This window comes from Camponotus vicinus, unplaced genomic scaffold (genome assembly GCF_025532165.1).
Source record: "Camponotus vicinus isolate PSW18456_S1 unplaced genomic scaffold, iyCamVici1.0 SCAF_2, whole genome shotgun sequence".
Taxonomy (NCBI): Eukaryota; Metazoa; Arthropoda; class Insecta; order Hymenoptera; family Formicidae; genus Camponotus; species Camponotus vicinus.
The window spans coordinates 23,712,144-23,735,721 of NW_028141956.1; the positions used below are offsets into that span (position 1 = coordinate 23,712,144).

Here is a 23,578-nt window from a genome sequence, read left to right on the forward strand (position 1 = left end):
TTTCCTCATTTATCATAAGCAATGCTTTTATTTTTTTTTCCTCGATGCTATATAGAAGAACTGAGATTTGAAAAATATTTTCCATGTAACGCAAAAGGAATCAAGTTGTTCCGTTAGATCACATGGAGAAACAAATATTTTCCTATGCGAACGTAACAGGGGAAACAAATAACCAGATCTCTGCGAATTCTTGCAAAATATACACATACTATGTTGATGTTGAATATTTTCCTCGAGCATTTTCCTACATACGATAGTTAGTAATGCGTTCGAATAATCCGAAAATGTCACATATTTATTTTATCTATTTATTCCTCTAAATTTTTCAAAAAATTAGTATGCTGTTAAAATTACACAGAATCGATTTTATTTGCGGAAAATATCATAAATATTTATCTAAAATTTTTTTTGTGTTCACATTCTTATTGATATTGATTTCGTTTAAATTAATATATTCTTCATTTCTTTTATTACAAATTAATATTATATTAATATTTTTCTGTTTCTTGTAGTAGATTGATATTAATTTTTCTCGTTTCCAAAAATACAATTAAATTGTTTCTTACGATTAAATAAACAATTAAAAATATATTTTGTCGACAAAGTTGCGCTAGTATTATTTCAGAAAAACGTTTGCTGGGACATCACATTGAGATATATATTCACATTGATATAAGTTTTCTGCTAGTTTTTAATCTTCGCGGTCGGCATGCAGGACATGATCCGCAAGAAAAAGTTGCTAAAGAAGAAATAAGAAAATGCGGATCGCGCGGAAAACGTGGAGAACGAAGTTTCTCATTATGGAAAAGCTTTGTACGAAGACTCCACTCACATCTTAATCTCCTTTATGTTTCAGAAAAGTACTAAGTTCTCGTAAGGGAGTATCAACTTTGCGACAAGTTGTCTAATAATCATCATATAGATACTGCATGAAGGCTTAAGCTATAAATGAATAAACGAAATAAAGAATTATAAATACATATATGGATTTATCAAAAGTAGAAAAATACCTTTCGAAAATTTATAAATATTTAGAAATTTTGACTTTATTTTTAATGGTACTATAATTTCTAATAGTTTAAATACTTTGTACAGCCGTTAAACCAAAGAAAGTCATCAAAGTAAATTCACGCAAAGCATCTCAGTTTGATCTACGCAATTTTCCTTCCAATTTATTGCCAATTTTCGAAATTTCATAACTTTATATAAGTTCTAAAAAGTTTTACTTTTTAAAAACACAAAAAAATATCGAATATTAAACAATAACAAGTAAACATGCACATGTACGAGTATTGAGGTCAATCAATTTTCCAGAGTTTCATTTATTTTACGACACAATTCTTGTATAGTTATATATATATATATATATATATATATATATATATGTGTGTGTGTGTGTGTGTGTGTGTGTGTGTGTGTGTGTGTGTGTGTGTGTGTGTGTGTGTGTGTGTGTGTGTGTGTGTGTGTGTGTGTGTGTGTGTGTGTGTGTGTGTGTGTGTGTAATTGTAAGCACACATTCCTACACATTTTCTAAAGATATTATGTGTATTATCATTATAAATATTATATATTACTATTTTCAGAAATAGAGATATTTATTTTTCTGAATATATCTGGGGAAAATATTTAAGACAGTTTTTTAAAATAATTTATGTGTGGCTTTCTTATTCACAGTCTAACTAAAAAATATATAAATGTAATTTTTATGTGATTCGAGTATAAATATAAACTTTAAATATATATATTTAATAATAATTTTTATATGTAATAATATTTCCAAATGTAATAATAATTTTAAATGTAATAATAATATTTTTAAACATAATAATAATTTTTATGTGATTTGAATAAAAATATAAAATAAAATAAAAGAATAAATCGCATCATGTTATTAAACAAAGAAGCAAACGCTTTTTAAAAAGAATATATATAAAGAATATATTTTCATAAGTTAATAAATATCGAAAACATTTTAATAAAAAAATAATAGAAATGGAATATAGAATAAATATAAAATAAAATATGTATACCATATATTTTGTATTAGATTAAACATTTAGTTTTACACTTGAATTCTTCGTGCAATTTGTTGCACTTCTCTATAATTATTTGCGTTATTAAACTCTTGAGTTAAAGTTTTAGCTTCCTTTAATATAATTTGAAGAAATTCTATCTTTCGGAGAAGATTGATTTTTCATCTGCGTCATTATTTTATCGGTCGGCTGTCGAACCATGTTTAAGGCGTACCGTTTTCCTTTTCACTACGAACAGGTATCCGCTTACTCATTACCTTTTTAATTATCTTTGGCTGACGAAGGTCTTTTATAGTACGTTTAACGGGCTGGCCTTAATCGTTTTAAATATTTGTAATGTTACAGACGTGAAAAATAAAGAAATCTCCAAATAATAAGAGGCACACGAGTACATATATGCGTCATAAATATTTTAAAAGTATATTTAAAAATATATTTTGTAAATAATAAAATACTTAATTAAAATTAAACTTAATTAAAATCAAGAATTCAATAAAAATTATTAAAGTTTTAAGTCGTCATCTTATTAAAAAGAGAAGTAAGCACTAAAAAGAATATATATTCATAAGTTAATAAATATTGAGAATATTTTTTTTAATAAAAAAATATAATACACACACATGCCTATTTTTCAGAAATAATTTTCTAGTTGTATATTTTAATTTAAAATATATATTAAAAAATCTACTTGACATATAAAAAATCGACTTGCTTTTAAATCGAAAATGTAATTTTTTATAAATGTTCATAAATGAATGATAGCGTACATTAAAAATTATTACGAAGACATTAAATATTACGATACAAGAGAATTAAAGAGAAGTAAAAATTAAAAATAAAGAATGATCGAGGATCCCATCGACATGATGGCGAGATAAAAGTCGAGATGTTCTAATCTAGACTGTTAGGAATTCCATGTCACGAGTTCTCTACGAGCGGTTTGAAAAGTTTAAAGCTTTCAAGAAACGACAAATCTGGGAAAACTGTGGTTCGATCGCTCTTCGTGTCTGCGGTTGTTCTCGATGCGGTTTGAAATTAGCACGAACGGATTATAAGATCCGTCTGTTCGTGACACTTCTATTAGTGGCGCGGAAAGAGGACGAAGAAAAATTCATCTTCTTCTTTTTCTCCCTCTCGCGTTCGCTCTCTTTCATTTCTCTTCTTCTTTCATCATAAAATCGGTACGCGTGCGACCCGTTTCCTCCTGACACGATGCATCTTGCAAGAACTCATTTTCGTTACGCTTCTCTCGACTCGTATTTCCCAGGATAACGTTGCAATTCGCAATTTTGCGGTATATTTTTGCATTAGAAATGAATACAAACTATATGAAAAGTGAAAAGAATCAAAGCGATAAAAAATGAAAAGCGTTTAAATGTCGAGAAACATCGAATTCATTTAAAATAAATTGAGGCGAGAAATTATTCTTTGCTCGGGAGCAACGATAATCTGATTAGGACACTAATAATCGCAGTTTCGACAAATGATTAGCGACAGTTCTCAGAGAAATCTACGATTTCGGAAAATATTTTTTGCAGTGACTTACGGTAAATGCACAACTAACACGATACGCGCCAAAGTCAATTGCCACGATAAGGACGGGACAATGTGACACTTTGTCGAGAGGACTTAAGCTTAATCTTCAACGAGGTAAGTCCGTCTTAGAATGTGCTTAGAGTAAGGTGTGGTCCAAAGTGCAGATTCACCGTGCGGATATCTCTTCCGTGGTATCTGATACGACCTTCCTACGTTTCTGGGCGTCCCAAAATTATGCACTAGCTAAAAAATTTGCGGCAAAACAGTTTCCTCTAAATTAGCTTTTAGGAAAGATCCGCTATCGTTTATTTATTGACATTTACAGAAAATCGCATGTTTGATTAAAAAATAGATATACAAGTTGATTTTTTATGTCAAGTAATATTTCTTAATATACTTATTAAAATATACAAAAACCTGAAAATTATTTTTAGAGAATAGACTTGTGTGTTTGTATTATTCTTTTTATTGAAATGTTTTCAATATTTCAATATTGATACCAACTCATATTTCTTTATTTCTAAATATTCGCGCATCATAACTGTTGAAAAATAAAGAAATAAATAATTTTATTCCAATGCTATCTGACTATTTTTGTTAAAAAGAAATCCATAAAATGACTACAAATCTGCTCTTAAAAATACAACCTGATTTTAAAATAATCTGCATCTGCATATATACATGGAAAAAAGTACGAACGTTAAATATATCCCGATAAAGTCATGCAAATATATGTAAATAATCTTGTTTTTAACTAAAAAAATTTTACTTGTCTTTTATCGATAAAATATCATAATTATATAATTCTTAATAATTAATTATACAATAATTATACAATAATTATTATAGATTTTAATTAAATATACAAATAATATAATAAACAAAGTAATTTATCATATTTAATATTAAATATATAATATTATAATTTATCTTCTTCGCTCTCTTCCTTTCTGTATTATTAATATTATATATTAATCACATATCATCCGCCAACGCTGTCATTATCACCACCGCCATTTATTACAATATAATGAGAAATATTTTAGAAAGTAACTTAAACTTGTTAAATATTTGATCGCTCCCTCTCGCCACTTATTATAATATAATGATAAGTATTCTTTATGTATTAAACTTGTCAAATATTTGAGGATTTTTTATTTTATTTAATTGAGTCTTTTATTATTTATACAATATTTTCAACTTTTAAAATATTTATGATGCATATGCATGTCTCTATTATTTATCTATGAATCTATTATCTATGTATCATAATTTCTTCACTCTTCGCGAGGAAAGGAGGAGGAGAGCTCTAGAAAAATTGATCGTGTGGGACAGATACATGTTCAATAGAATTTTGAATTGAAATTCGTGTCCATGTAATCAAGTTTATGCATACAGAGATATTTAAGAAACTATCACTTGAGAAGAAGCACTAACAGAGTTCGACGTTATTATTGAACGATTGCCAAGAGATACCGATCGTATCACTTATTAGAATCAATAGCACTTTTGAACTGTAGCCAGTTTCTGTATAACCGAGCACGGATTTAAGGTATTAAAACTTGGCGATCGGAGATCTTCGGAATAGTGCGCGAGCGGACGCTTTTTGCCTCCTTCCGGTTATCACGGAGCGCTCGATGGGACTTTGAATCTTCGCCCAAGTATACCTCGCGCGTAAAAGGGGTTAAGCGAGTAGCACGAATTAGGTTTAAGCGGCCGGATTTATGGACTCCGACAACTATTTAGATAGGCGGGATAGAGAGTCTCGGCTGCGATCATCGGTTTTTGTCCCGGTGGTAGGCATCGGTGACTTCCACTTGGCGCGCACATCCGGTCCGTAGAGATAGACGGAGATACCTTCGCGAAGTACACCTCGGAAAATATTCGACACGCAGAGGGCGACGGAATCCGGAGCTCGATTCGAGCGGTCTTTCGCCTTAATTAGTTTTTCGTCCGCGGATAATCCGCGGCCGCGACTATTTGTCACCCGGAACCCCCCGAAGTTTACGCTCGCGGAGAATTAAAGCATGGCAGATGGCAAGTGAAAGAGAGAGAGAGGGAGGTTCAGGCCAACAAGATTAGGGCGATATTTAAACGAGGAGGAGAGCATTCTCGGCATCCCCGAAGGCTTCTCTGTCGTAAGTCCCGACTCGAGGGAAGTTCGCGAAGGATTCGTTTTATCGTTCGCCGTATAATTTGAGGATGTCGCCGGCCAAGAAACTACCAAAGTGGCTTAAATCTTTAGGCTGCGTGTCGGATCTTCGATAAGAATATTTTCAGATTACTGTTTGTTTACCGGTCTCTTAGTAAAGCGATTTCTTTATCTATTCTATTGTATATGTGACGTACATATTTTCAAACAAATGCAGTTCAAAAATAAAATGGTTATCTAATTAATCATTACATTTAAATAAAGATCATACAAAAATTAATCATCGTAATTAAATAAAGATTATACAAACGGAATGTGTGAAATAGATATAAATTTTAAATTTAATTATATAATTATTATCATTACATGCCTACACAACATTCAAATTCCACATTGCTATCAATAACGATTATTGAAATTTGCAATAGATTAACTATGTTAGATCATGACAGCTCATTATCTGCGTTCCATCAATCGATCGAGCAAATAGCTAGAATTCTAGAGCAACTAAACTATTTTAATAAGCATTTGATGTAATGTAATATACATCATCTTGTATAAAGCATAAAGATCCGATATAACTTTATAGTCGCCTACATCAGCAAGTAAAGGAACAGAAAATGCGAATGTATCTTTAGCAGCTTCCAAGTATTAAACTGCTCGTAAAAGAGCCTTTATACGATCAGACTTGAGCAAAGAAAATTTAGACCTCGGAATCGATCGGGTCTTATGTCGCTCCGGAAAGAGCACCTCGTAAAATTTTCTCCAAATAATTTTGTAAAATACTGGATTATTTTTATCCAAGGGAATCTCATCACGAGAATGTATAAAAGACTCGGCGAAAGATGAAGTGTAATTTTTAAAATTTTACTTGAAATTTTTTATAAAATATTTTTCTACGATTCACAAACATTTAGAAATAATTATATTATTATTTAAATACATTATTAATTTTAATTAATAATTATATTGTTAATTTTAATTTTTATATTACAGTATAATTAAAATACAAATATATAATATTATTTCATTAATGGAAATCTGTCCAAAATGAGATTGATGAATATATATCTCAATATCACGTTGCAACGGAAACTTTAAAATACGTGATATTTTTAATATAAATATACAAATTTTAAGAAAAATCTTAAAGTTAAAATAAATCACAATTATTAATCATTATATGTCGAGTAACATTTTGAGAGCGAATCGACTGAAGAGTCTTATAAATAAGCGATTTAAATACGACATCGTAATAAGTTTAAGATGGCAAGAAGGAAAACGGGAAAAGAGAGAGGAGGAAGAGAGCGTGTATACACTTTATTTAACGGAGTGCTGCAAGAAAGTCTGAAAAGCTCAACGATGACAGAGGGCTTTTGGAAAAATCTAACCCAGCTCGCGGAAAAATGGCGGAGAGCGGGAGCAGAAGAAGGGAGAGAGAAAGAGTCATGAAAGGAACTTGAAGAGAGAAGGCAGCACAGCGGAACGGGCTGCCATGAACCCAAGGCAGTTATGACTTTTTTTTCTCAAGCCGACCCTCCCTCGGGACGCGCAGCAGCGGCCGTTCTCCCTCGGGTTTCCTCCTATGCGAATACCGCATTAAGGGACGCACTCAAACTTTTATGGCAGCTCATAGTGACTGACTTCTCGATATATGCTTAGCGATACCGTCTCTCTTGCGTTTTACCGGCTCCTCTCTCTCTCTCTCTCTCTATCTATCTTTCTCTCTCTATTTCTCTTTTTTTCTCTCCCTAGTCCCCGATTACGAGCGACGCTTTAATTGGACAATATCTATCCCGCGAGAATGTGGCCTGCTCGCGGCACTCCAAGAAATAACGAGCGCTCCGCGTTAATTAGAACATTACCTTAATTTTGTGACGGATGGGCAACATGTTTTCGCAAAGCGAGAGACGCGGTTGCACAAAGAAATACACTTACGCGAATAATGATGTATATTTCTATATAATGCGGATACCTAATTACATATGCCTGCAATTAAATCTCTTTCTTTGACACGTCTGTAAAAGGGAGAGAGATTATATCAGAATCTTTCACAAAAAGTGCACTTGATATGTATATAAACATGTTTTACCAACAATCGAAATTAATTGTTCTCTGATAATAATGTCGAGTAACAACGATTAAAAATTAATTTTAATGAATAGTTTTAATAAATGCGGTAATAAATGAATAAAATGTTACTTTCTGGCTAATTTTTTAGATAAATCTTGTTAATAGAATTTTTACTTGATGAGCAAAACAGAGTAGCAAGATGAATAATGTAAAAGAATTACACATACGAGGATATATAAATGATGTCCAATTAAATCTCGGTGAAGAAAAGCCATTTCAACTTTCGACAAAGAATATTGTCCTGTTCAGCAAACGCGCGTCTATCACAACCTGTATAATATTTCATTAGCATTACGACTTTACTGGCGCGATGCGTTTTTGTTCTATTAAATTTCGACGCGCGCAATCTCTTTAAAAGCAAAATTAAATGCCGCATATTTTGCGTTATGATATAACATTTGATTATCAGTAGAATTTTGCGGCTTCGATCAATGTATTCAGCGATTCAATGTATTCAATCATATATCGCATTTCATCAAGTCTCGTTTAAATTAACAAACTTTGAATTGCAATTCTCTATATCATATTACTCTATAGTCTCTCTCTCTCTCTCTCTCTCTCTCTCTCTCTCTCTCTCTCTCTCTCTCTATTTTTCATTTGCAAATCAATCGTAATTTTCGCAGTTTCCTAATCATCAATAAACGAGTAAAACAATATATGCATATATCTACACGTCACTCTGCGAGTGTTTAGGCTATTGATTTAAATGTAGAAATTTATTAGTCCAGAGGCACGTTTATTTCCCATGCTACGTGCCAAATGGGTGATGCGGGGGTGGCCGCGGCAGAAGTGTCAAATTAATCACCTCATAATACGCACTTAATACCAGCGCGATCGATCGGAACGAATGAAAAGTGGGACAAGAGCTCATCCCCCCCTGTCGGGAGCCTCTGTCAATCGGCAAACACTATAGCTACTATTAAATCGGCCCGTGACACAGGAGAGCTGGCGGAGAAGCCGTCACGATTTCATACTTGACGCTAGCTCGCTCTCACACCCTTCCACGTTTATCGAACCATCGCGGTGAATTTAATTAGAGAATCCTTTTTACTTGACGAGCGTTTGCAAAGAATGTTCTTCTTGCTCTTCGTGATGAGAACAATATTTCGAAATAATGTTATTAGGCCGATTTAAAAACCAATTAATCTCCCGAATGCGTTCCCGACAATCGAGCATTTGATGCTTAGATAGGATTTCCATCTCGTATGAATCTATTATATGAGGGTGGTTTGAAAAGTCCATGCAAAAATGAAAACTACTTAATTTTTCGGGATAAACCTTTTTTATTTTTCAACGTAGTCTCCTTTTAGGCTTATACACTTAGTCCAATGCTGCTCCAGTTTGTTGATCCCTTCCGAATAATAGGATTGGTCCAACTTTGCAAAATAGGCATTCGTTTCCGCAATCACCTCCTCGTTTGAATAAAATCTCCTTCCCGCCAGCCATTTCTTCATATTGGGGAACAAGTGATAGTCCGAGGGAGCCAAATCTTGAGAATAGGGGGGATGCGGAATGAGTTGGAACCTTAACTCCATCAATTTTGCGGCCAAATTCTCTTTCATTTTTTGGAAATTACTCGACTTTCTCGATTCAAATGAACGCCAAACACAGAGAAATAGACCGATCTGGCTGAAACTTGGTATGTGTTCTTCCAAGAGATGCTACTAACTGAAAATAACTTCGATACACCACCAGTGGTGCCATCTCTCTGACTTTGCACGGACTTTTCAAACCACTCTCGTATATCACTTCACGATGGAATAATATTTGTCGATATTATGTATTACGAGTTAATATTACGGCCGCTCTGCCGATCGATAAATAGTTGCTGCCGAAATGATGTACTCGTAAGCCGCAGCGAGACTAATTCCGCGATCTGTTTACACGTGTACATCCCGCTCGACCGTAAAATATCGGGCGATGAAATATCGCGCGATCAATTTAAATACGGCATATATTTCCATTCAGGCGGATCATAAATTTATTTCCTCCGACGTGGCGCGCAAATTCGGAGCACGCCTTTTAAATATGTTTTATGAACAGGGCGCGCGCGGATTTTATCTCCGCGAGAAAGTATGTGCCACACCACTGGTGCGGGTTTCCGTAATTGCAGAAAATTTTCTGCTGTTACCGAAACACAAAACGATAAAAATAGCATCGCGAGCAAAGTTCGCGCGTAGTCGTCTGGCAGTGACATTATAAAACGTACGCTCACGTTGCTTTGTAAACACGCACTTTATTCTTCGCATGCTTTACACTAGAGACCCTCTAATCAGAGTCACGAAATAACGTTCCTCGGCTCCCCCTTTCCAGTGGATTTTTATAGCTTCCTGTGGCACGAGATTGTAATCGAAAGAAAATCGCGCTTGTAACCTAACAGTTTGACCGACGTTTTAAATGTCTCTGTTTCTCCGCTCCTTTAATGGCCACAAAAATTCAGCTCAGCTAACGAGTTTTTTAATTTATTACTAAATTTATAATTAATTTATTAGTATAATTTATTACTAAATAAATATAATAAATATAAGTTATTATTAAATAGCTTTTAAATTTATTTTATTAAATATTATATCTCAAATAATATTTGTAGATTTTTCTAACAAGTAAATATTCATATTTTACGTTGCATTTTATTGACAGAACGAGTGATTCGCGAGAGAAATCGTTAAAATAACGGAATATTGGTTCCGCAGTCGTGGAAATGCAAAACATTAAGCGGGTTCATCTCCTTTCTCGCGAAATCTCTAGAATTCCACGGCACGTCCTCAACCCCTTATCCTTTCTCTTTAACGGTCCACCTTTTTGTTCCATTATTCGTTATCCATAATGCATTATTCAACTCTCGCTGCTTGTTTCTGCGGCCGATATCTCGCGAGCTACCTAAATTATTGCGCCGCTAAGTCCCAATTAGAGATGAATAATCAATTCTTTCATCCATTTTTCATTTTCTTCGTATTCTTAATAAATTATTGTCGTTCGCGAGGTACGCCTCTTGATCTTCGGATATTTAATATCTCAAATCATTACAAATTTCTAAACCTGGAAAATTGACTTGGTCATGTGTGTCGTTTGCAAAAATAATTTTTTTACGATTTATTGAGCTTACGTCCATCAACTATGCAATCGTAACCTATTTACGAGATAAAATCAGATAAAGAAAAAATTTGTTCAAAGTAAACCTGCGATATTTTTGAAGACTCGAACAGAAAAGGCATCTGATTCTGTTACTGCTCCAGTTAACTGTCGGTCGGGATGAAGAGAAAGAAAAAAGGATATAGGCGCGCAAGGAGTAAAAGGAAGGGCGACATAATGGGTGAGTAGAAAGGCAGGAGGACACCAAGAAGAAAGAGGAACGACTCCAAGGAGTGTTAGTAGTTATCCGGCAGAAGTGCATTAGCTTTTGTTTGTCGCCAGAAAGGGCGAACCGCGAGGACTAGAACTGGATCTCATGTGTTGTGAATGAGATCGGTCCTTGCTCCCTTTTGCCATCTACCCTTATCCATTTTATCCTTCGCTCCCCCCATTGCCACGATGTTGATTCTCGAAAGCAACCGGGAGACTTATCTATAGCCTCCTAGTAGTCGCCTAGATCCCGTTCTTTTCAGCTCCGTTGTAACGATATTGCGTATCATTGATATCATCCCTTAGATATCCCAACAAGCTTTCTATTCATTGTGAAAAACATTGTCATTAATATTTCTTTCAATATGTATATAGGATATTTCTTAATAAGTGCGAAAAATTTTAGATGATTCTTTGTCGAAAATTAAGAGGGATTTTTCATATAAACATATACTCCTACATCCCTCCAGGTGGAATTACACTCCTCCAAAAATGGGTGTAAAAATTAGGTTTTTATTTTTTAGGTTTTTAGGTTTTTATTATAATTTTGTTTTTGTTCTAATTTTCCCAACATTTACTCTAATTTTATTTTTATTTTAAAATTTTACTTCTCGTAATTCAAAATCTATACCATTTAGCATCGTGCTGTGCACGATAACGTATTTTATTTTTCTTCTTGAAAACTACTGATTTTATGAAAAAAATGAAAGAAATAAAAAAGTTTCTAAATAAATCAAACTTTTTAATGCATATTTTTAGATGATCATATTCCGGCCCATTAAAAAGTTGTAATAAAAAATGGAATAGGAGTTGCTAGTTTCATCCCCTTATAACAATACAGGAGGCTGAAGAAAATATTAATAAATAACCTTTTTATTAGTAGAAAATATCGACCTAATTTCATTTCTTTAACTTGTTCCAAATTTGAGAAAAAAATAAAAACCTAATTTTTACCCCCAGTTTTGGAGGAGTGTAACTTCACAGGGAGAGATGTAGGAATATATGTTTATATGAAAAACCCTCTTAATTTTCGACAAAGAATCATTTCCTAAAATTTTTCGCACTTATTAAGAAACACCCTGTATATATGTACATCAGATAAATTCTAATATAACAGAATTTTAATTTTAGATTTAAAGATACACTTATCAAAATTTCGCGAGACAGAAGCAACAATAATTTTTCAACATCGTTTAAATTTGCTTTTCCACCACGTCGTATTAACACTTTCCAACTTGGTCAATTGCGCGTTGTTTAATTTTAATTGTAGAGTAAATTATCCATACATTCGCGACGTTGCGGCTGAATAATTGGCTTTTGTTGTCATCCGTAGACACGTGGCTGCAAGAGCAACACGTTCGCCGAGGCTAGGAACAGGAAGAGAGGCGGAGGCGGCAGAGATCCCGAGAACTTTGGAATTTCCGCGTCCTCCGTCGCATACTTGGTCCTAAGTTATGCCCTCATAAACTCGCGTACGGACATACCTATGCGTCTCCAACCATTCTCGCGCGCCTCGCCAAGTGGTATCTGTTGCCGTCCACGCGAAACCGAGGAACACGCTATGTGGATTACAGAAGCGTAGGTACATTTATCGCAAAACTTTATAACGACGCGATCAAAGAAAAAAAAGAAAATGTATACTATTTATTACGTTGAAGAAAGAGTTATTCTAGAATTAGCAGATGGATTCTGTTATAAAAATGCCATCGATAAAGAAATGCGTATGTAACTTTACTCAAGATAAAGAAAAAAATTTTATTTTGAAAGATGGATATTAATATATATAAATTTATCAGTTAAATAATGATAAAACTTGATTTTGAACCTTCTATCCCTAATTATAAATATAATGTTAAATTACAGACACTTTTTTTACACGGAAAAAAATTTACTTGTTTCAAGTAAAATGTCTTTGTTTCAAAAAAATAAAATTCTCCAATAGTCCTCAGCAGGCATTTAATTTATTCAAAAACAACTTTCTTGTTAATAATAAACATTTTCTAGAAGCAAAGAATTATCTCTTGAAATAAAAATTAATGAATTATTTCTACTCTTTGTGTCATAAATTCTAAAAAAAAATTTCACTTGTTAACAACTATTAAGTAATTACATTTATTAGTTTTGATAAAACGATTTTCTGATAAGTAAGTGTTTTTGTTCCAATAAAATATTCTCTTTATTTACAAATTATTTGTTTTGAAGATAATATTTCTTTGCAACAAAAGAATATTTTATTCTTGGAAGTAATTATTTCTTTCAATTTAGAAATTATAATTCAAGAAAATGTATTTACTTAAAACAAGAAAATTTTTTTTTCGTGTTCTTTCTGTTTTTCTTTTAATGTTTAATATTTTTTAATAAAAAAACTTGAATTTCAATCAATGAAACTCTTTTCTATTCTTAGCATTAAATTAACATTGATATTCTTATGATATTCTTTGCTTATTCGAAGATGTAACGCGTTTTGACAGATTCCAACGAAATGGAAAATGAATTTATTTCGTGTGTAGATATAACTGTATGTATTTAATATAAAGCATAATGGGATTGTGTACTATGCGACGTTAATGTTAATATAAAGTTAGCAAATGTAGAGTAAGTGCATATTCTGTACGCATTTAAAATATAATTGCACAAATGCGCGCGCCGTATTAACGGTATAAATATGGCTCGCTTACAGAGTAGCGTGCTTTATCCATATAACCACGTAAGTGCATCCGTTTGTGCGAATGCGAGAGATTTGTGAGACATAAAGACCTATTTCCGGTGAGAATTTTCATCGTGGGAATGTAGGCGTTACTTTACCATATGGCCGTAAATCCTGTACATTTCTTGTCACTTTAGCACGAGAAAGAAGGGTGGATATCTTCTTTATGGCGGAAGTATATGTATTTTTCTGCACGAACGCGATGCTCCGTTTAAGGAATAATATCGTCAACGCATAAAAAAAATCATATAATTTCATATATATATAATTTATGTATTTATATTTGTGTATTTATATTTAATTATAATTTTATTTTATTTTCTTCAAGTTTCTTGATGTGTTGCGAAATTTTTTTGACAAGAATCTTTTCAAAGATAAATTTTTTAAAGCTTGAAAAAAAAAAAGAAATATCAAATATTAAAGATAAAATTAGAAAATAACATTTAAATATTATTTGCACCGTTCAAATATTATGCTATTTTCTAATTTGGTCTCTAATATTTGAGATTTCCTTTTTTTCAAGTTTTAAAAAATTTATCTTTGAAAAAATTCTTGTGAGAAAAATTTCGCAACACATCAAGAAACTTGAAAAAAGAAAATAACTAAATATATACATAATATATAAGTATCATTTGTAATAAAAAATTCACAAAAATAAAATAAATATTATACATATCGCAAACATTCGTATAACCCATAGACAAATATATATATCTTTTTAACAGAAGAATAAAATGCTAGAAATAACTCTCACAACGTGTAATGCAATCAATAAAAATGATCTTGCCAGCTGGATTTCGGTTTCACGATGCAACGAGGGGCCTCACGGCCTTGCCATTAAAAGATACACGTGGCGTTTCGGCAAATTGCAGCACTATCCAGAAGTTAATACGCAATTATTACAGCCGCGCGTTCGCTCGACGACCTCCCCGACTGTGCGCAATAAGCGTCCCTTTTTTTTCCTTTCCCTTTTTCTTTGTCGCCTTTTTGTCGACGAGCCCCCTCTCGAGATAACGTCGGCGCGGGAGAATACTTTCCCCGGGGAAAGCAGTTTTACGCCAGGAATGCGGAATATTTCCCCGCCGTTCGCGCCGCCGGAGCGAAACGCGCCGAGTCAGTCAGGTGGAGGAAGGTAGGAAATTATTGGCACGGTCTGGAGTTGACTGGATGTTAATTACTCTATCACTCCACCCACGATCCGCCGGTCTGGCCCGCCAACCGCCCCCTCTCGCGACCCCCTCCCCCCTCTCCACCCTCCTTGATTAGTGGCAGCAACTCCTGCTCTCTCTGTCCCCCTCTCTCTTTCTCTCTCTCTCTCTCTCTCTCTCTCTCTCGGCTTCGTGTGCCGCGCGCGCTCATAATTATGACAGCCCTGCCTCATAATAAGGTAATTTAAACGCATGACTTAGGAGGCAGAGCGCGGATATTGGTCTGGCATGTTTCTACCGGCAGTTCCGTCTGTTTCTCGCAGAATCGAGAGCGTATATACGACTTCGCACTTTTTACGTAATTATTATGTAAGGTGGCTCTCGCGAAATGTGTATGCTCTCTCGCGAATTTCTTCGCTCCGTAATACCGTCTCTGCACACGCGTGTTCGTTATATAACGACGTCCGTGTATATAACGTCAAGTTAGAGAGGAAAGAAAAGTCGCTCGATTGAATGATTTAAAAAAAAAAGATTTCATAATTTTTAAAAATTAGAAGAACCATTCAATGGAATTTAATTTAATCGAGAAGTAGCTTTCAGTTTTTTAACAACAGGAATACGTCTATTTTCGATTATTCTGTGTAAAAAAAATTCACGCAATTATATCATCAATGGAATTCAAATAAGAGCGAATTTTATCATGAGTGATTATTTCGATATAAAATTATTTCACGCGAAGAGAGAAATGAAAATATGATGGTGAATCGAAACGACTCTTGTCTCCCAGGAAAATGATTCTTTTCCCGATCGATGTCGTTCTTTAAATCGTGTCTGCGAGGTGTCTCCGGGTTTCGCGACGAAAGATAAATGTTTGGTTTGCCTAACGATCCAGCTCACTCGATGCAAGTACCAGAGATGGTAATCGGTTAATTGCGCGGATGTAAAAACTATTACTGAAATATCAACGTTGAGCTAATATTCGATACGAAGAGATCCACTTTATACGACCCAATTTTTTCAAAGTATTTGCAAGGAAACTAAACGTCGGTGGACGAGTCAGTTAATTGGAGATGACATACAGTAATGAATATATTTGTAGTACAATCGAAAAAAAAATTACTTGATCCTTGAAACAGGGGAAACAAGAAAAAATATAATATTAATATAATATTAATATAATATTAATATAATATTAATATAACATTAATATAATTAATTAATATCGAGAAAAAACATTTCTACATGATATTAATACTGATAAAAAACATCTTTATATTCTTTATGTTATTATTATTTGTTGATACTCGAGAATAATATATGCAATAATTACATATATCATCAATTAATTATATCGCTCAATTAATAGCAATGATGAAAATATACATAGCTGTTTTTTTGCCCCAAAAATTCCTACTTTTTATAATTACATTCGCGTATAACATTTAACAGTGTAACACTGCAAACACAGAATGAAGTGCGGTAAAACTTTAAACTTGAGAGAGAGGAAATTTCTTATCGCGCTCGCCGCGTTTTTCCAACGATACCTTCTAAATAACGGACGAAGTCGGCAATTTCGCGTTATCCGAGTTTCGCCGCGAAACGAGGAGCGAAAAAGAAATAGAAAGAGAAGCGCGATGTACACCGAAGGAACGCGGAAACGCGCTTTTTTCCTCGCGCGCAAAACGCACTCCGGTCCCGCGGAGAGTCACTTCGCGAAAATTGTGAAACGAGCAAGCTGGCTCTTTCTTTCTCTCTCTCTCTCTCTCTCTCTGTGTCCTTCTACCTTTCTCTCGTTCTCACCTCACCATAATCATTCTTTACTCCTTTTTCCCTGATTCGAGCTCCCGTTTTCTCTCTCTCTCTCCCTCTTCATCGTTTCCTCTTCCGCTCTCTATCGTGTGACGCTCGTTGCGCGAGCAGTTTGGCGCTCTTTACGATCAATTACGAGGCTATAGATTCTCAGATACCTAGCTAAGTGTATAGAGACGATATTTCGAAGCGAGAGGGAAACGTTGAGATTGTCGGCTATGGGGTTCTTTCGTTTTATACTATCTTTCACGACGTTCTCTCGTCTCTCTCCCACGCGTTCTCGCTCTTTATATATATATTATATGTATATATCCTCTTTCTCTCTTTTTCTTCCCTATACTCATGGGTATACCCTTTACGAGAAGACGTGCGCACACGATGAGAAAAGTAGGGTCCGGCCGTATATCAAACGAAAACGCGACGGTCGATCGGTTATCAGAAATATTGCGGATCGGTGGTCGCAGGACCGTATTTCTGTCACAGAATCGACGTTCGCGAACGCGAATGATCACTTTCTCTCCCTTATTCTTCTCCATGACTTAGATAGGTAATTTTGGCGCTTGCTAAGTGATCGCTGGTGGACATTCGCGCGTGAATGGACCTCGAATGGGGACTGCGACGCTCGGACAAGCGTGACCGTCGGTTCCTCTCAGAGGGACAAATTGAAAAGAGATTCGTATAATACTGTCTGAATCGTCTAGAAAAAACAGAATGTCTGCTTAAACTTTGTAAAAAAATTCTGCTTGAAAATTCCCTGACCTTCCAAGTTGTTTTGCTCAAAACTACCGGTAATGAGAATTTTTTTAAAAGATTTGTTGAGTGAAATTTTCTAAAAGTTTTATCCATGTACGCGTTTTTTAATATTTTTCATTCATACGAAGGAAAAATAAAGAGCTAAATTGAGAAAAATTGAATAGCTTTGGTAAAATAAATATTTTTAACCCCTGTAAAACATTTCTATCACTAAGAATTACGGTAAAAAATATAAACTGCATATTCTGTTAAGACATTAAATATCTAAACAGAGATAAATATATATTTATTAATTATATATTTATTATATATATATATATATATATATATATATATATATATATTTATATATTTATTATATATATATATATATATATATATATATATTTATTATTATATATTTATATATTTATTAATATATTTTAAACATATATAATTCACTTGGCCGGTTGATTAATATAAGAGTAAAATTATCAAAGGAAGAATATTTTTAAAAATTTCTTGGATGTCAATAACATTCTATTTTGGTCTGATTATCCCAGATATAAAAAAATCCCTGAGAATTCCAGATTCTTCCTACAGGAATTGAAAAAAAAACATGAAACTGCGAAACGTGACAACACGATACAATAGCACGAGCGTTAACCGATCGGCCTCAATTATTGCGGCCGCAAATATTTCGTCCACGATACTCGCATTCTTACAGGAAACCGATGAACCGATGAACATTATGTTGCAACGTTACTTGGCCCGACGAGGCTTCGTTAATGAGCCTCGACCATTGCTCTGTCCTCTCCATCTCGCAACGGAAGTTTCGAAAGCGGTTACACGCAACTCCGTTTAGTAATTAACGTAGCCAATGCAGCAAACGAATTATCATACGAAATCGGTACCGAGGCATGAATAATCGGTCTAGAAGCGAGTTAATTGCCAGCACACTTCAATTAACTCCGCCGTGACTTCCATTAAAGGTATCTAACCGCTCTATTAGAGACGCACGCTCAACTCGATGCGCACATATCGACCTGCGAGGTATCACAGAGCGCTTTTGGAAATTACTCTCTGGGTCGTACGGAAGGTCTACATAATGTAATGCGACACACGATGTTGTAAGGGAGACCAATTTATAATTCCCGATTTTTTTTTTTTTTTTTTTTTTTAGAAAAAAGATCAGGTTCGCACAATTTATTTCTCCCTCCCGTTTAGCGTTAATAAAACGGCCGCGCGGAAGCACGTTACTCTTATCGGTTACTTTACAATCTCGACGGTATTCATAGCATTTCTTTTGTTAGATACACGACAAGTACATATTCCGAGAAAATCGAGTCGGTCATTTTTTCCGCCCGCTGGCGTTTTCCTGAAAGAGGAGCGATCGGCAGAGGAGGAAGGAAAGCGGGCCGCTGTTGGTCAAACTAATAAAAGACGGCTTACAGCTTCGCGAGATCGGCCATCCCGCACAGCTTGCGAGAACCTGCGACTTTCGCCCCCGGGATCGAGACAAGAAAAAAGGGGAAAAAAAAGAAAAATCGCCACCCGAACGAAGAAGGTCATGCGACGCTGTCAAAGACGGGAAAGGAATTTATAAAAAAAGATCATGTGCGTCGTCCAGATGGACGATGAGTGACAGATAACAGGTAGAAAATTTCGTGATGCGATTGAAAATGATTTCCAGTGCGTTCGCGTGCTTTGAATGCGCCATTAACCATCTCATTACACCCCCCACGTTTACAAAGTTAAATGGCTGAAATAAATAAATTTGCAGATATTACGATTTAATCGAATGTTTCCATCGTAATTGGACGCCCGCGCTTTTATCGCAATGATTAAAGATGACTGAAACGCTCGTGCGTACTCTGATACTTGTTCATGGCGGAAATGCGAGATAAAACATCGCGCAAAAATATCGTGATCGTATAAAAGTGTCGCAAGAAGCCGGGAGACGAAGGGAGGAAAACGCGCGGAGGGTCGCGTGCGATTCGTTTATCGGATGCAATTGTCGTTATTTATGTTTGTAAAGGTAATTAACTTATCTGAATGTTCACTACGGGTATATCGCGCGAATTATGGTGCGGTATTTTTTGCTCCCTATAAAATGTTCAATTCACGGATATTCGTACCTTTATCGTCGCGTGCGATATGTTCCTGCAGCAAAAGCGTGTCTAAAATGCTCATTAAGAAAAATTTAAAAATAATCACTCATTAATCATTTCACGCTTTATACAAATGTCTTCCTGTAGCGACTTATAATTAAAATTTATTTAAATAAAAATTTCATTTAAATAACAATTGTAAAAAATCACAATCTTTATGAGATAATTTCTAAAAAATTTAATTTATGACATATTAATTAAATAATAATTAAAATATAAATTAATATTAAAATAATAATAAAAATAAAAAATAATAATAATAAATAATTAAAAAATAAATTAATATTACATGTTTAGAACTTCATGATGAAACTTTAGACATGAATTATACAAGAGTGCGGAATATTCTGTCGGATTTTATTCCCTATGATGTGACACCCTTTGTCTTATCGTAGATGATGAGTGAACTTTCCATTAAAGGGCGGAAAAGTGTCCGGGAAAATAGCCGGTTGTTACGGCCGACACCAGGGTTAACAGGCTGGCATAACTTAGCGGGCTTTAACAACACACAGCCGGCAGACACGCCGTTGAATCTAATAAAAGTTGGTCAGCGTGAAACCGCGACTTTAACGAGCGTCGGGGATCCTCCTACGCGACCGCCAAAGGCGGCCGGTTCCAGCTTATTAAAAGCGAAACGGCCATAATAAATAAGCCAGCGAAAGGTTCATTGTGCGACGCATCGGTTGAAACTAGCTTGGACCCGACCCTCCCCATCTGTTTACCCTAAAACGGGCGCGAAAAATACTCGATAGCGCCAACAATTATCTTGTCGACCCACTTCTGTCCCTCCCTCCCTAGTGCCTCTTTTGGCAGCACTTTGGGAGCAATTCGAATTAACGAATAAATCTCGATAACACTGCAATAACACGTTCGCTATCTCGAGTGCAACGAATTCTGTTCTAAAATTTACTAATTTTATGTATTTTATGTACTAGAAAAACACATACACACATTACAAGACATGCTATTTAATTCCTTCTTTAACTTTATTTTTTTCGCAAATTGTCAAAATTCGCATGATTTGACAATTACAAATAACACGAATGAAGCAAATCGTAACGCATAAATACAACAGCCAATTAGCATCACGAAAAGAAGGCAACAATACATTTAATAATAGAGTCTACACATTCAACTCATGTAAAAAAATTTCCTGAAAATTCCCTGATCTTCTAAATATTATTGTTTAAAATTCATTGAGAAAGAAAATATTTTAAAGTATTTTTTAGTGCAATTTTCTAAAATAAATTTTTCTCATTGTATTCATTTTCACTATAATGATAATGCTTTTCACTCATATAAAGCAAAAACACAAAGCCACTTAAGTTTCATGTGCTAGATTTGCAAAATGTATTGAAAAAAATTGAATAATAATTTTCATAAGATAAACATTTTAATTTTTTTATCATTAAAATTTACAATAAAAAATATGTACTACATATTCTATATTTTATTGAGATATTAAATATATAAATGAAGATAGATAGATATTTATAATTATATTTATAATTATAAATGATATTTATAAGATATTTATATGATATTTATAAGATATTTATAATTATATTTATAATTATAAATGATATTTATAAGATATTTATATGATATTTATAAGATATTTATAATTATATTTATAATTATAAATACATAATATATTTTAAATATATAATTCCCTTGTTTATAAGAGCAAAATTATCAAAATAACAATTTTAAAAAAAATTCGAGTTTCAATAAAATTCCATGCAAATTCCTGTCTTTCTCAAAGAATAAACACTCTACACATACAGAGTAAACATATAATAATTTTTTCTTAATACATCGTTGCATTAGATATAGTGCGTGACTGAGAAAATAAAATATATTAACATTATTATTCCGTTATCCTCGGCGATGGAAAATAATAAATATCATCTTTTTATACAGTCTTCAGCGCTGGCTTCGAGCCAGCTTGTTAATAAATAGAACAGATCGACGCAGAGAAGTTAGCAATTTTATCCACGCATAAAATCCTGGGCGGCGGTCTTTTTTTCGGAGAATCTCCGCAAGAACACGCGGCCGGGACATAATTTCACGCGAGCAAATTCGCCCCTCGCGAGGCCAATAGACGCCATCCGCAAAGTCCGTCTGTCCCCGCAAACTGGTTAGATATTATTTTTTCGCCGGCGGCAAGCCAAGAGATAATAGTGGCCACCGAAGCGAACGAAAGAATAACTCTGCCCGATAAAAAGCTTTTATTACTGGCAATTAGGATAAGCTTGTGCAGCTACGCTCACTCGCGTCCCCTTCGCGACGCAACTGCATCACCCCTTTCCCTCGCCTCCCCTTTGCTCTCCCGTCAATTTTTTTTTATCCAGAAATCCAGAAGAGTTCAAAAATCATTTGCCTTAAGGGGATCCCTCAACCTATCTGTTTTATCGACAAAACACTGTAATTTTTGGACATGTGCCATTTTTTGTTGCCTGCATAGAATTAAAAATCCTTTTCTACGGTTGAAGTATAAATGCAAACGGACACGGCGCAACTGATTATATACTGAGAAAGAAAAAAAAGTATAAAATTATATATTTATTTATCAATTTCCTAGATCAACATGGCGTCTAAAGCTATCACCTCATAAAGACATTAGCCTTGTATAAATGTTTTGTAGCTTTTATGCATAAAACAATAGCATACCCAATAGCGGACTGCACAATAAAAACTTGTGGAACTGTGAAAATTGAGTTTAGTAGTCTAATTAATAAATGGCACCTGCCCAAAAATTTCGGTCCGTATATATCCGAAATGTCGGTAAAGTAGAGCAGAAAAAGCAGTGCATCTTCTTTATAAATAACGTGATAGAGAGAGATACGAGATGAGGATTTAGAGGGTGCTGTATCGTGTAAGAGTTCGCCATTCAATGAGGGATCCACTTAATAAAGACAAATAAAATAAATAATGAATTAATAAGTTCATAATATGAACTATCAAGAATAAAACACTACGACAAATTAATTTGTTGGAAAAATATTAATTTTGCAAAGAAATTTTTCTCGAGACAAAGGAATATTAGCTTCACGATATTGCATCCTAATATCATTCAAAGATTCGACGACGTCCGGCCCTTACGTAATGATACGAAACACTTTGTTAAAAAATAATCATCATCGTCTTTTCCTCCACTATTCTCGCCTGAATGGGAGGGCGGGCGGTCGGTCTAACTTTGCCCGGTTGTAGTTCCTGCTAATCTGCAAAGTGCAGTTGTAATAATCATCCCGCGAAATTGCGAGGATGCCGTTCTCGTGCAAGGAACTACATTAGAGAAGCTGCGAGCAAAAGGCACAAGGATGGGTGTCCGGAAGGCTCCGGGTGTCTCTCGTTTACCGCGATCGTTTCGCCGTGTTAGACAGGATGTGTTACGAGACGTCACCCTACGGCGAATGTTACACGCGTCCTGCCATAATATTTCTGGCTCTGTTCCCGCGGGATGCGCGAACTGCGACGAACTTCCCCGACGATACTCACGGCCCCTGTTTGTCGCGCGGGGTTGTTTTCGTGGACGAGAAGGGTGGTTGGAAATTTTATCGGGGTCTCCGTCTAAGTAGGCCTTGCCGGGCTAATTATGAGACGTTGTACGTACAATAGCCCTGTGGTGGATTACATCGAGGCTGTGGCGTGTTAATTATGTATACTCTACAGATTCCTGGCGTTTAATTTGGCTCATCTCTCGGTGAAATAATAGTAGCTTTGATTTTACTCTGATTTAGTCGAGGCGTTCATTTTTATTGGATTTTATCCTTTATTATACATGCATCTTTGTCTCTCTGTTTTTATCTTTT

The 23,578-nt window shown here is 34.6% G+C and overlaps 1 protein-coding gene and 1 long non-coding RNA gene across 2 annotated transcripts in view; one reads left to right on the forward strand and one right to left on the reverse strand.

The window, feature by feature from the left end:
* Phyhd1 (Phytanoyl-CoA dioxygenase domain containing 1) overlaps nt 1-23,578 on the reverse strand; it is a 164,975-nt gene that overhangs the window by 58,032 nt on the left and 83,365 nt on the right. The gene's annotated exons all lie outside the window — the stretch shown is intronic.
* On the forward strand, nt 11,071-13,986 carry LOC145966033 (uncharacterized). The gene is made up of 3 exons (XR_014436951.1): nt 11,071-11,167; nt 12,530-12,774; nt 13,877-13,986. It is a non-coding gene; the product is annotated as an uncharacterized LOC145966033 (long non-coding RNA).